An 11049-nucleotide genomic window follows, 5' to 3' on the forward strand; every position below is an offset into this window, starting at 1 on the left:
GGACGGCGCCACGTGCCGTACAACACGACCGAACATGGCCATATTGCGAACGAAATTTGAGGGACGCATAATTTCGCGTTTTGGTGATGCCAATTGGCCGTCCAGATCATGCGATTTGAACCCGCTAGACTTTTTTGTGGGGTTATGCGAAAGACCGTGTCTATGCCAACTCTCCGCAAACTCTTGAACATTTGAAAGACAACATTCGTGAAGTTATGACCGAGATTCCGCCCCATATGTGCCGAAAAGTCATCGAAAATTACCTGTTCCGATCTAGGTGTGCGAGGAAGCCCTAGGTGGACATTTGAATGATGTCGTGTTTCACACATAATGGCATAAACCAAACTTTAATTTGAAATAAAAGTTTCATCGAAATTCGAATTCTAAGTGTGTTTTATTTCAATTTACTTTCGGAATTTAAAGTTGGAAAACCCTGTACATTCTTCTCTTCGATAAAATACGCTACAACTGCATGAAAGGTAAAAAATATGTTATTGTCGAGCATGCAGTTATGGTATGTTCTGATTCTGACACCAATGGAACCACAATCGATAAACACTTTTCTATGTTATTTTCTAGCTCTTTATACTTTCATGAACTATATTCAGTTGCTTTTCTTCAATTAATAACAAGAAAAAAGTCGAATCTCGTTATTTGTGATGGAGTATCAAAAAATACTCTATTTTGGGGAGGAGGAATTAGATGATTATTAAAACTGAATGCAAACGGAGAAAACATAAAAACATAATCTCTGGAGTTTTGACGTAGGACTACGTCTTACACTAAAGGTGTCAAATCAGAAAACAGGTCACGTTTTTATCAAATAGAAAGTTAACATTAATAACTATTTTTGCTGCGAACGGATTCTAACGATTTGCATACCAATTGAATCAGAAATTTTCTAAGATTTGTTTGATATGCTAAAGATTACAATTCCATAGTCTGTATATGGTTTAAATTGATGAAAATTGGAAGCATTCCCATTTCCCCATACATTTGTTCTGTCCAGTTGTGTGCTTTCCCGAACAGAGCTGTCAATAACGGGCAACTTATGCAGCCGCTAGAACAGGAACAACGAAGGGGGATAGCGAAAAGAGAATATTAGGAAGTAACCTCCACCCTTGCATAGTAAGTAAGTTGTCGTTAGCGTATAAGTATTGCATCTCCTCTGAGGAAAATCCCAAGAATCTTCCAGTGCCCGAAACAACAAAGGTCGCTTATTCTACAGGTTTTGTGTTTTCCCTCGAGCTGTGAACGCTAGCGAATATTTCGCTTGAAGTGCTGGTTTGCAATTAACACAACGTTGCGAGCCATGGCAAAGCAGGCGAAAAAGAGAAGAGGGTAAATGGTTATAGGCAGCGTTCCCAATGTTCCAGTTTAAACTGGATTTTTCCAGTTTTTTTTATCGATCCAGTCAAACAGTTAAATCCTAAAATCTTCCAATTTTTCAATGTGTACTGGCTTCGAAAAACTACGCCCCTTTTCATGAGGAGCAATCGGGAGGGATGAAAATAATCGAGAATATAAAGTTAAAATATAATAAACACAATGTGCGATTAGGTTAAAAAAAAGTGCCAGGATGAACGAAGAAGAACAGTAAATCAAGGCAAACATATAAAGCTTGTATTTGTTACAATAATATAGCTTTTGACGTAGGACTACGTCTAACCGGAAGATATAGGGGGTGAAATGGAAATCTAGGCACTGAACAAGTAGGAAAAAATGCAAGATTTGGAACGCTTATAACTCGAGCATTTCTCAATAGATCGCAAAGGTTTTTGCATCAATTAATAGGAAATATATCTACGCATCTATCATAACGAATAACATTTCATTTTTCTTGAGATAAATAATTGAATAATTGTGAAATATCAAGCATTCTCAAAATTCACTATGTGCCCATTTTTGATTGGTCCATTTTGTGCTCCTCAAATCGTACCGACCAAAACGGGCAACCAGAGCAGCAGCGAAATAGAATGAAGCACGATTGGAAAGGAAAAAGAAAAAAATGAACGAAACATTGGTCGCAGTCTCACACATGCGTAATTCTCGAGCCAGCCAGTCAGCTTAAAAATCCCCGCTCCGCTGCCGTACCGATCATTCTTTGTGTGGACACCGACTGGACAACATCGTTGCTGGACGGGCTGGACGGCGAGGGATCGAGTGCCTTTCTCAAGGCAAGAGGGCGGAGGTGGTAGCGCTGGAGTAAAATAGAGTAGTGTTTTCGAAGGGCCTTTCTCAAGGCTAGAGACGAATGAACTGAAAAAGTTTAAAGTCTCTATAATACAATACCACCACCACCACCGTACCGATCATTCTGATTCAAACCGTACACCACATCGGTTCGCATCACAACACATCAACAAACCAACCCAAGCAGCCATGTCTGGACATGGTAAAGGAGGAAAAGTGAAGGGAAAGGCAAAATCCCGCTCGAACCGTGTTGATCTGGAGTTCCCCGCAAGGGTAGCTAGGCCGAGCGCGTTAGTACCAGTGCACCAGTCCACCTAGCCGGCGTTATATAGTTTCGGCCGCCGAAGTGATCGAGTTAACTGGTAAAGCTGCTCGCGACGATAAGAAAACCCGCATTCGGAACAGAACACATTCGGTTCTATGGACTATGGTTGTCTTAATGTCCATAGAACCGAATGTGTTCTGTTCCGAATGCGGGTTTTCTTATCGTCGCGAGCAGCTTTACCAGTTAACTCGATCACTTCGGCGGCCGAAACTATATAACGCCGGCTAGGTGGACTGGTGCACTGGTACTAACGCGCTCGGCCTAGCTACCCTTGCGGGGAACTCCAGATCAACACGGTTCGAGCGGGATTTTGCCTTTCCCTTCACTTTTCCTCCTTTACCATGTCCAGACATGGCTGCTTGGGTTGGTTTGTTGATGTGTTGTGATGCGAACCGCAGTTGCAGCGACTGGCGAGTGGCAAACGCAATCGCAAAACGGCATCAGGTAGCAGAAGAAAAAAGTTTGTTCTTTATACACACTGCTTTGGTGGCAAATCTAGAACAAGGCGGCATCGAGGGCGTTCGAAATGGTTTTTTTCAAAACCACGAGTACTAAGTTTTCTAAATTGGAACCATTCCATAAAACAAGGCGCTTTTCAGGGCCATTAAACCTTCCAAAAAAGAGTTTAGGAAATACAGTTCAATGCTTTCTAAAACAATATCCAAAATAATAATAAAACACAAATTGATTTTTTCATAATTTGTTTGCCAGGATATGATGAGTATGTGAATTTGGCAGTTGCTCTGAGCTTATTGATGGTTGGGGACTTTCCTGATTATTCAATTTTCACCAATTCTTAAATTGTTTCCAGATTGAAAGTACAGTAATTTACAATTAGTTCGACATTTAGCTAATTGGACGGACATGTAATGCGACTTATTTAGTTGGACATTTTTGTAAACATAGAGATCCAAATTATGACCCCACATTGAAAGTCGACACTGTACCACTGTCATCGCAAATGTTCAATTACAGGTTAAAATCGCCTCCAATGCGACACTGAGTGGCGCTTCGGCACGTCGCATTGAATGTAATTTACTGTACAACATGTCACAAAGCTGGATGAGAAGAAATTTTCCAACTGTGAAAGCTGTGGCGAGTGGCAAACGCAATAACTAAACAGGAAGGTTTAACCGAACAAGATTGGAATATCGAGTGATAACAAAAACACAACACCAAAGGTTCTTTTCAGAACCATCAACATATTCATAAAGAGTAAACAGTAAACTAATCCATTTTTTAGGTAGATAGGTAGGTATTCACGTAGGAGAAGAAAATAAAACAATATATTAAAAATATATATTTAACAAAAGCTGTCCCCTTTGTATAGTCCTACGTCACTCCGGTTATGTCCCCGACATTACCCACCCGTCTTTTTAATACATAATTTTGATAATTTCAATACCAAAGTCATACTTGAGCATTGTTGTTTTGGTGTTGAATGTGCTCATTTTAGTATTGGAATAACCTGATCAACAATTATTCCAGAATTTTGATACATAAATCACAACATAAATCTGTCAGCTTCACATTTTTGTGTGTTTTGATTCAGATTCCATTCCACGCAAAAATGTAAAATCGAAGGTATGGTTGGTGCAATGATTTATTAATTTCTTTTATTTAACATTCTTCGTGAGTGCGAAAATGATAGCAACGAAGATGATCGAAAGATACACTACAGAAACGTCAAAATTCGCGTTAGAAGATAATGAAACCGTGTCTCCTCAACACCTCAATTAATTACCTTGTCGAGCAGTTTTGCGTCCTATCGGCGATTTTATGGACATGAAGCAATAAATACAAAATTTTTTAAGTTTTACCCAAACAAAACCATATTATTTAGAGGTTCTAGAAGGAAATTGAGGATCTTTTCAGCCCTACATATACAGCCTTATTCTTCATTCCGATGGATTTCCATTTCGTTCGAAACCGTTGTTTCGTTCGCTTTCCCTATTTCGATTGTTTTGCCCATTTAATATCCTAAAAGAAACAGATCGAACGAAATGAAAAAAAAAACAACTCGAACGGGATACAGAATGGATTATTATCAAGTCGTTCGAAATATTTCGAATCGATCGAAATACAGAATAGGGGTGATAGTTTCATAGTAATGTTCGAGTGGTGGGAAATATCATTTTGTTCTGTTCGAATGATATGGTTTATTTCGCCATTTTATGAACTACATATAAATGTTACACGAAGCATAGAAGGAAATAATATTTCTATATAGGTCAATGAAAGCCGATCTTTTTTAATTGAACCTTTTTTATAGGATCCAGTTTTCTTCCAGTTTTTTTTAAAAGCAATCTTCCAGTTTTTTGAAAAATATTAGTGGCAACCCTGGTTATAGGTCGCTTCAAACCAACTTTGGGTGTTTGGCTTTGGGTGTGTTGCTTGTTTTCGTTGCGCGAGACTTAGTACTTGTCCATCTCCTATACATGTGAAGAGCACACCTTCGATACTTTTAGTTGCCATTCGTATTTGCTCTCGTGCGCATCGGCTCTGTTCTGATGCAACAAGCTCCTAGCTTTGTTGATGGTTTTGACCGATAGTCGAGAAACGATTTTTCATAAACGATCATTCTCGTGATGTTTAATTTTTATCGCTGCAACTGTGTGCATCTGTTAGACGCGTGTTTGATGCTTGTTGAATGGCGATGCACGAAATATGCATCTCGTTAAATAAAGGGTGTGTCACATCAAATTGCATCACGGAAAAAACACTGTAGAAATTTAATTTTTAGGAATTATATCTTCACGTTGACGTTGGCCATGCTTCACTGTCAATTTTTCGTAAATTTGGAAAAATGTCGTCGAACGAAAAAGAGCGTCGTGAATTAATCCTGTGCACTCATTTCGAGAATCCGGAGTTGTCACATCGGGACATCGGTAAGATGCTGGGAATCGTCCAATCCACGGTCAGCAGAGTACTAAAACGATACTTCGAGAACCTAACCATCGACCGGAAGGTGAAGAACGGCAAAAATGGATGCTCCGTCAGTGAAAAAGATCACAAGCGCGTAGTTAAGCAGTTTAGACGTGATCCGAGAAGTTCGGTCCGGGATGTCGCCAATAAGCTGAATTTGTCAAGTTCATTCGTCCAGCGGACCAAGCAGCGGGAGGGCCTGCGTACATACAAGGTTCAGGCTCCTAACCGCGACGAAAGGCAAAACATGGTGGGAAAGACGCGAGCCCGGAAGCTGTACACCGAAATGCTGACGAAGCCGCATTGCCTGGTAATGGACGACGAAACCTACGTCAAAGCGGACTTTCGTCAGTTGCCGGGCCTGTTGTTCTTCTCCGCAGAGGACAAATTCAGCGTTCCGGAGGAGATTCGCAAGCAGAAACTATCCAAGTTTGCCAAAAAGTACATGGTGTGGCAAGCGATCTGCTGTTGCGGAAAGCGGAGCGCCCCCTTCGTGATGACCGGCACGGTAAACGGGCAGGTTTACCTTAAGGAGTGCCTACAGAAGCGCTTACTACCACTATTGAAGCAGCACGAGGGCCCGACCATCTTCTGGCCGGATCTCGCTTCGTGCCACTATTCAAAGGACGTGTTGGAGTGGTACGAAGCCAACGGGGTCACCTTCATGCCAAAGGAAATGAACCCGCCCAAATATTGGGCGATTATGAAGCAGGCCCTCCGGAAGAACCCAAAAGTTGTCAAATCAGAGGCGGACTTCAAGAGAAAATGGATTTCTGTTCAAAAAAAAAACTACAACCTGAAGTTGTACAGAACCTTATGGACGAGGTAAAGAGGAAGGTGCGAGCATACGGGCTTGGGCTCGAAGTATGAATAAAAAGAAAATGCCAAAAGTTGTTTAATAGTTTTTATTTTACTGTCTAAAATTTTCAAAAGGATCGGTCTACTGGGCGAATTTCTACAGCGTTTTTTCCGTGATGCAATTTGATGTGACACACCCTTTAAACATCATGCTTGCTCACCATTTGTATCGGATTTACATAGCTAAACCATTAAATTAACGCATTTTGATGAACTCAATTCTGATCATGAGTTGTCCAATTCAATAATGTTGTTTTGTCCACATAATTTCTATGGCAACCGCTTGGCGCGCTGCAGTTTGTTTATGTTTGTTTATGGTGTGCTTCGCGCATAGCAGAAGTATGGTTTTTCTGTGTTGATTGTGTTGAGGTGAACACTTCTAAAATGCCCAAGAAAAGGCAATATTCTGAAGAAAGCCTAAATTATGAATGAATCAATATGATGACAGTAAACTCAAGCATTGATAAATGCAACATATAATTGTGAAGTCGAATGTTTTCATTCAAAAATGGAGATTTCTAAAACCGGACAAACCATGATCATTTTTTTGGGCAAACCATGATCATAATTCTACTTCAAGGAAAATCGTTAAAAAACATAAAAATTTGAATAATTTGAACACCTTATGGTAGTATTAGCAACTAGAGACTTGGGGCTTTCCAACAAACCCAAACTCTATCGATTATGTGTGATTTTCATGAAGAAAAATCGATTTGTATTTACTAGTTGCGTAAAAACACCCCAAATTGGACAAACCAAGATCATTTACCCTAGATATAACCCACCCATTTTTTTATATATCTGCTTCAGTTTTACTCATTTTAAGAAAAGTAAATTCACAATGTGTAAATAATATCCCTCCCTCACCCTTCCTATCTATGTGGAAAGAACTTTTTCTGAATATAACCTCAACTGGCTTCGAAAAACTACGCCTCTTTTCATGAGGAACAATCGGGAGGGATAAAAATAATCGAGAATATAAAGTTAAAATATAATAAACACAATGTGCGATTAGGTTAAAAAAAAGTGCCAGGATGAACGAAGAAGAACAGTAAATCAAGGCAAACATATAAAGCTTGTATTTGTTACAATAATATAGCTTTTTAATACATAATTTTGATAATTTCAATACCAAAGTCATACTTGAGCATTGTTGTTTTGGTGTTGAATGTGCTCATTTTAGTATTGGAATAACCTGATCAACAATTATTCCAGAATTTTGATACATAAATCACAACATAAATCTGTCAGCTTCACATTTTTGTGTGTTTTGATTCAGATTCCATTCCACGCAAAAATGTAAAATCGAAGGTATGGTTGGTGCAATGATTTATTGATTTCTTTTATTTAACATTCTTCGTGAGTGCGAAAATGATAGCAACGAAGATGATCGAAAGATACAGTACAGAAACGTCAAAATTCGCGTTAGAAGATAATGAAACCGTGTCTCCTCAACACCTCAATTAATTACCTTGTCGAGCAGTTTTGCGTCCTATCGGCGATTTTATGGACATGAAGCAATAAATACAAAATTTTTTAAGTTTTACCCAAACAAAACCATATTATTTAGGGGTTCTAGAAGGAAATTGAGGATCTTTTCAGCCCTACATATACAGCCCTATTCTTCATTCCGATGGATTTCCATTTCGTTCGAAACCGTTGTTTCGTTCGCTTTCCCTATTTCGATTGTTTTGCCCATTTAATATCCTAAAAGAAACAGATCGAACGAAATGAAAAAAAACAACTCGAACGGAATACAGAATGGATTATTATCAAGTCGTTCGAAATATTTCGAATCGATCGAAATACAGAATAGGGGTGATAGTTTCATAGTAATGTTCGAGTGGTGGGAAATATAATTTTGTTCTGTTCGAATGAATGGTTTATTTCACCATTTTATGAACTACATATAAATGTTACACGAAGCATAGAAGGAAATAATATTTCTATATAGGTCAATGAAAGCCGATCTTTTTTAATTGAACCTTTTTTATAGGATCCAGTTTTCTTCCAGTTTTTTTTAAAAGCAATCTTCCAGTTTTTTGAAAAATATTAGTGGCAACCCTGGTTATAGGTCGCTTCAAACCAACTTTGGGTGTTTGGCTTTGGGTGTGTTGCTTGTTTTCGTTGCGCGAAACTTAGTACTTGTCCATCTCCTATACATGTGAAGAGCACACCTTCGATACTTTTAGTTGCCATTCGTATTTGCTCTCGTGCGCATCGGCTCTGTTCTGATGCAACAAGCTCCTGTTGATGGTTTTGAGCTTTGTTGATGGTTTTGACCGATAGTCGAGAAACGATTTTTCATAAACGGTCATTCTCGTGATGTTTCATTTTTATCGCTGCAACTGTGTGCATCTGTTAGACGCGTGTTTGATGCTTGTTGAATGGCGATGCACGGAATATGCATCTCGTTAAATAAAGGGTGTGTCACATCAAATTGCATCACGGAAAAAACACTGTAGAAATTTAATTTTTAGGAATTATATCTTCAGCTTTCGCTTATAATCAGATAAGAGTGTATAGATCACGTTGGCCATGCTTCACTGTCAATTTTTCGTAAATTTGGAAAAATGTCGTCGAACGAAAAAGAGCATCGAGAATTAATCCTGTGCACTTATTTCGAGAATCCGGAGTTGTCACATCGGGACATCGGTAAGATGCTGGGAATCGTCCAATCCACGGTCAGCAGGGTACTAAAACGATACTTCGAGAACCTAACCATCGACCGGAAGGTGAAGAACGGCAAAAATGGATGCTCCGTCAGTGAAAAAGATCACAAGCGCTTAGTTAAGCAGTTTAGACGTGATCCGAGAAGTTCGGTCCGGGATGTCGCTAATAAGCTGAATTTTTCAAGTTCATTCGTCCAGCGGACCAAGCAGCGGGAGGGCCTGCGTACATACAAGGTTCAGAAGGCTCCTAACCGCGACGAAAGCCAAAACATGGTGGGGAAGACGCGAGCCCGGAAGCTGTACACCGAAATGCTGACGAAGCCGCATTGCCTGGTAATGGACGACGAAACCTACGTCAAAGCGGACTTTCGTCAGTTGCCGGGCCTGTTGTTCTTCTCCGCAGAGGACAAATTCAGCGTTCCGGAGGAGATTCGCAAGCAGAAACTATCCAAGTTTGCCAAAAAGTACATGGTGTGGCAAGCGATCTGCTGTTGCGGAAAGCGGAGCGCCCCCTTCGTGATGACCGGCACGGTAAACGGGCAGGTTTACCTTAAGGAGTGCCTACAGAAGCGCTTACTACCACTATTGAAGCAGCACGAGGGCCCGACCATCTTCTGGCCGGATCTCGCTTCGTGCCACTATTCAAAGGACGTGTTGGAGTGGTACGAAGCCAACGGGGTCACCTTCGTGCCAAAGGAAATGAACCCGCCCAACGCGCCGGAGCTTCGCCCAATAGAGAAATATTGGGCGATTATGAAGCAGGCCCTCCGGAAGAACCCAAAAGTTGTCAAATCGGAGGCGGACTTCAAGAGAAAATGGATTTCTGTTCAAAAAAAAACTACAACCTGACGTTATACAGAACCTTATGGACGGGGTAAAGAAGAAGGTGCGAGCATACGGGCTTGGGCTCGAAGTATGAATAAAAAGAAAATGCCAAAGTTGTTTAATAGTTTTTTATTTTACTGTCTAAAATTTTCAAAAGGATCGGTCTACTGGGTGAATTTCTACAGCGTTTTTTCCGTGATGCAATTTGATGTGACACACCCTTTACTCAGTGCAATGCGTACATTGATATAAAGAAACAAATTGCGACATATGACTAATTAGTGTATTGTTTTCGCAAAGGCAAGAAAGAATCGTTGTTTCTCGAAATGTTTCTACAAAACCACGCAAATAATATCCGAAATGATAAACCAACAAATTTAAAAAAAATTGCGTAGTCCTACGTCCTAAGTGGTCGTGTCTCGGATACCCTCGATTTTTTTTCATTCAGTTACACTCTCTTCTTTAAATAAATACCAATGGAGCCTAAAAAATAGACAATAGCAACATTACAGAGAAGTTTAACTTTCGGTCTGTGACATCGTGCGCGAGTATACGAGTTATGATTTTTCATGCGAGCACAGGAGGGTTAAGGATTATGTTCATGATAATGTTTATCATTCAGGAGGGTAATCTATAATCAGAGTAAAGAGAAATACTTGTTGATTCGAAGTAGATTCAAAGAATATCATATGCACACATCGACCGTGTATTCGATTAAGAAGTGATGCATCAAAACACGAAGAAAATTATTATCCACTTCACAGAAAATATTAGCACTGACTAGATGCGTTTGTGTAGCTTTCGAAATTGTCCGTGTCACCGATCCTTTGTATTCGCAGGAAATACCCACTCCCACAACAAAACATTCCGAGAAGCCGCTTGAACGCCAAAGTTGAGCATACAAAGAAAAGCTGTAATTACCGAGGGATTAGAAGGAAACGTGTATCGTCCTTTATTTCACGCTTCACCGGAACGAGTCATCCCCACAAATAGCGAATATGTTACTTTCAATTGAATTTGATTACTCGAAGATGCTTCTTCATCCACTCGACCGTCCGACGATGGAGCATCTGCCAAGGAGTTTGAGATGTTGTTTTGTGACTTCTTGGATCGGGAGCTGCTGGGAAGGTGCGGAACACAACAAAGTCATCTCGACGCTGGTATCATTCAACCCGACCCCTCTCCAGGACAGGACCGGTGTACTTCACCGGTTAAACTGGGAAAGTTTTTGCATTAAGATAAGCCGGTCTG

Source organism: Toxorhynchites rutilus, chromosome 1, assembly GCF_029784135.1.
Source record: "Toxorhynchites rutilus septentrionalis strain SRP chromosome 1, ASM2978413v1, whole genome shotgun sequence".
NCBI lineage: Eukaryota > Metazoa > Arthropoda > Insecta > Diptera > Culicidae > Toxorhynchites > Toxorhynchites rutilus.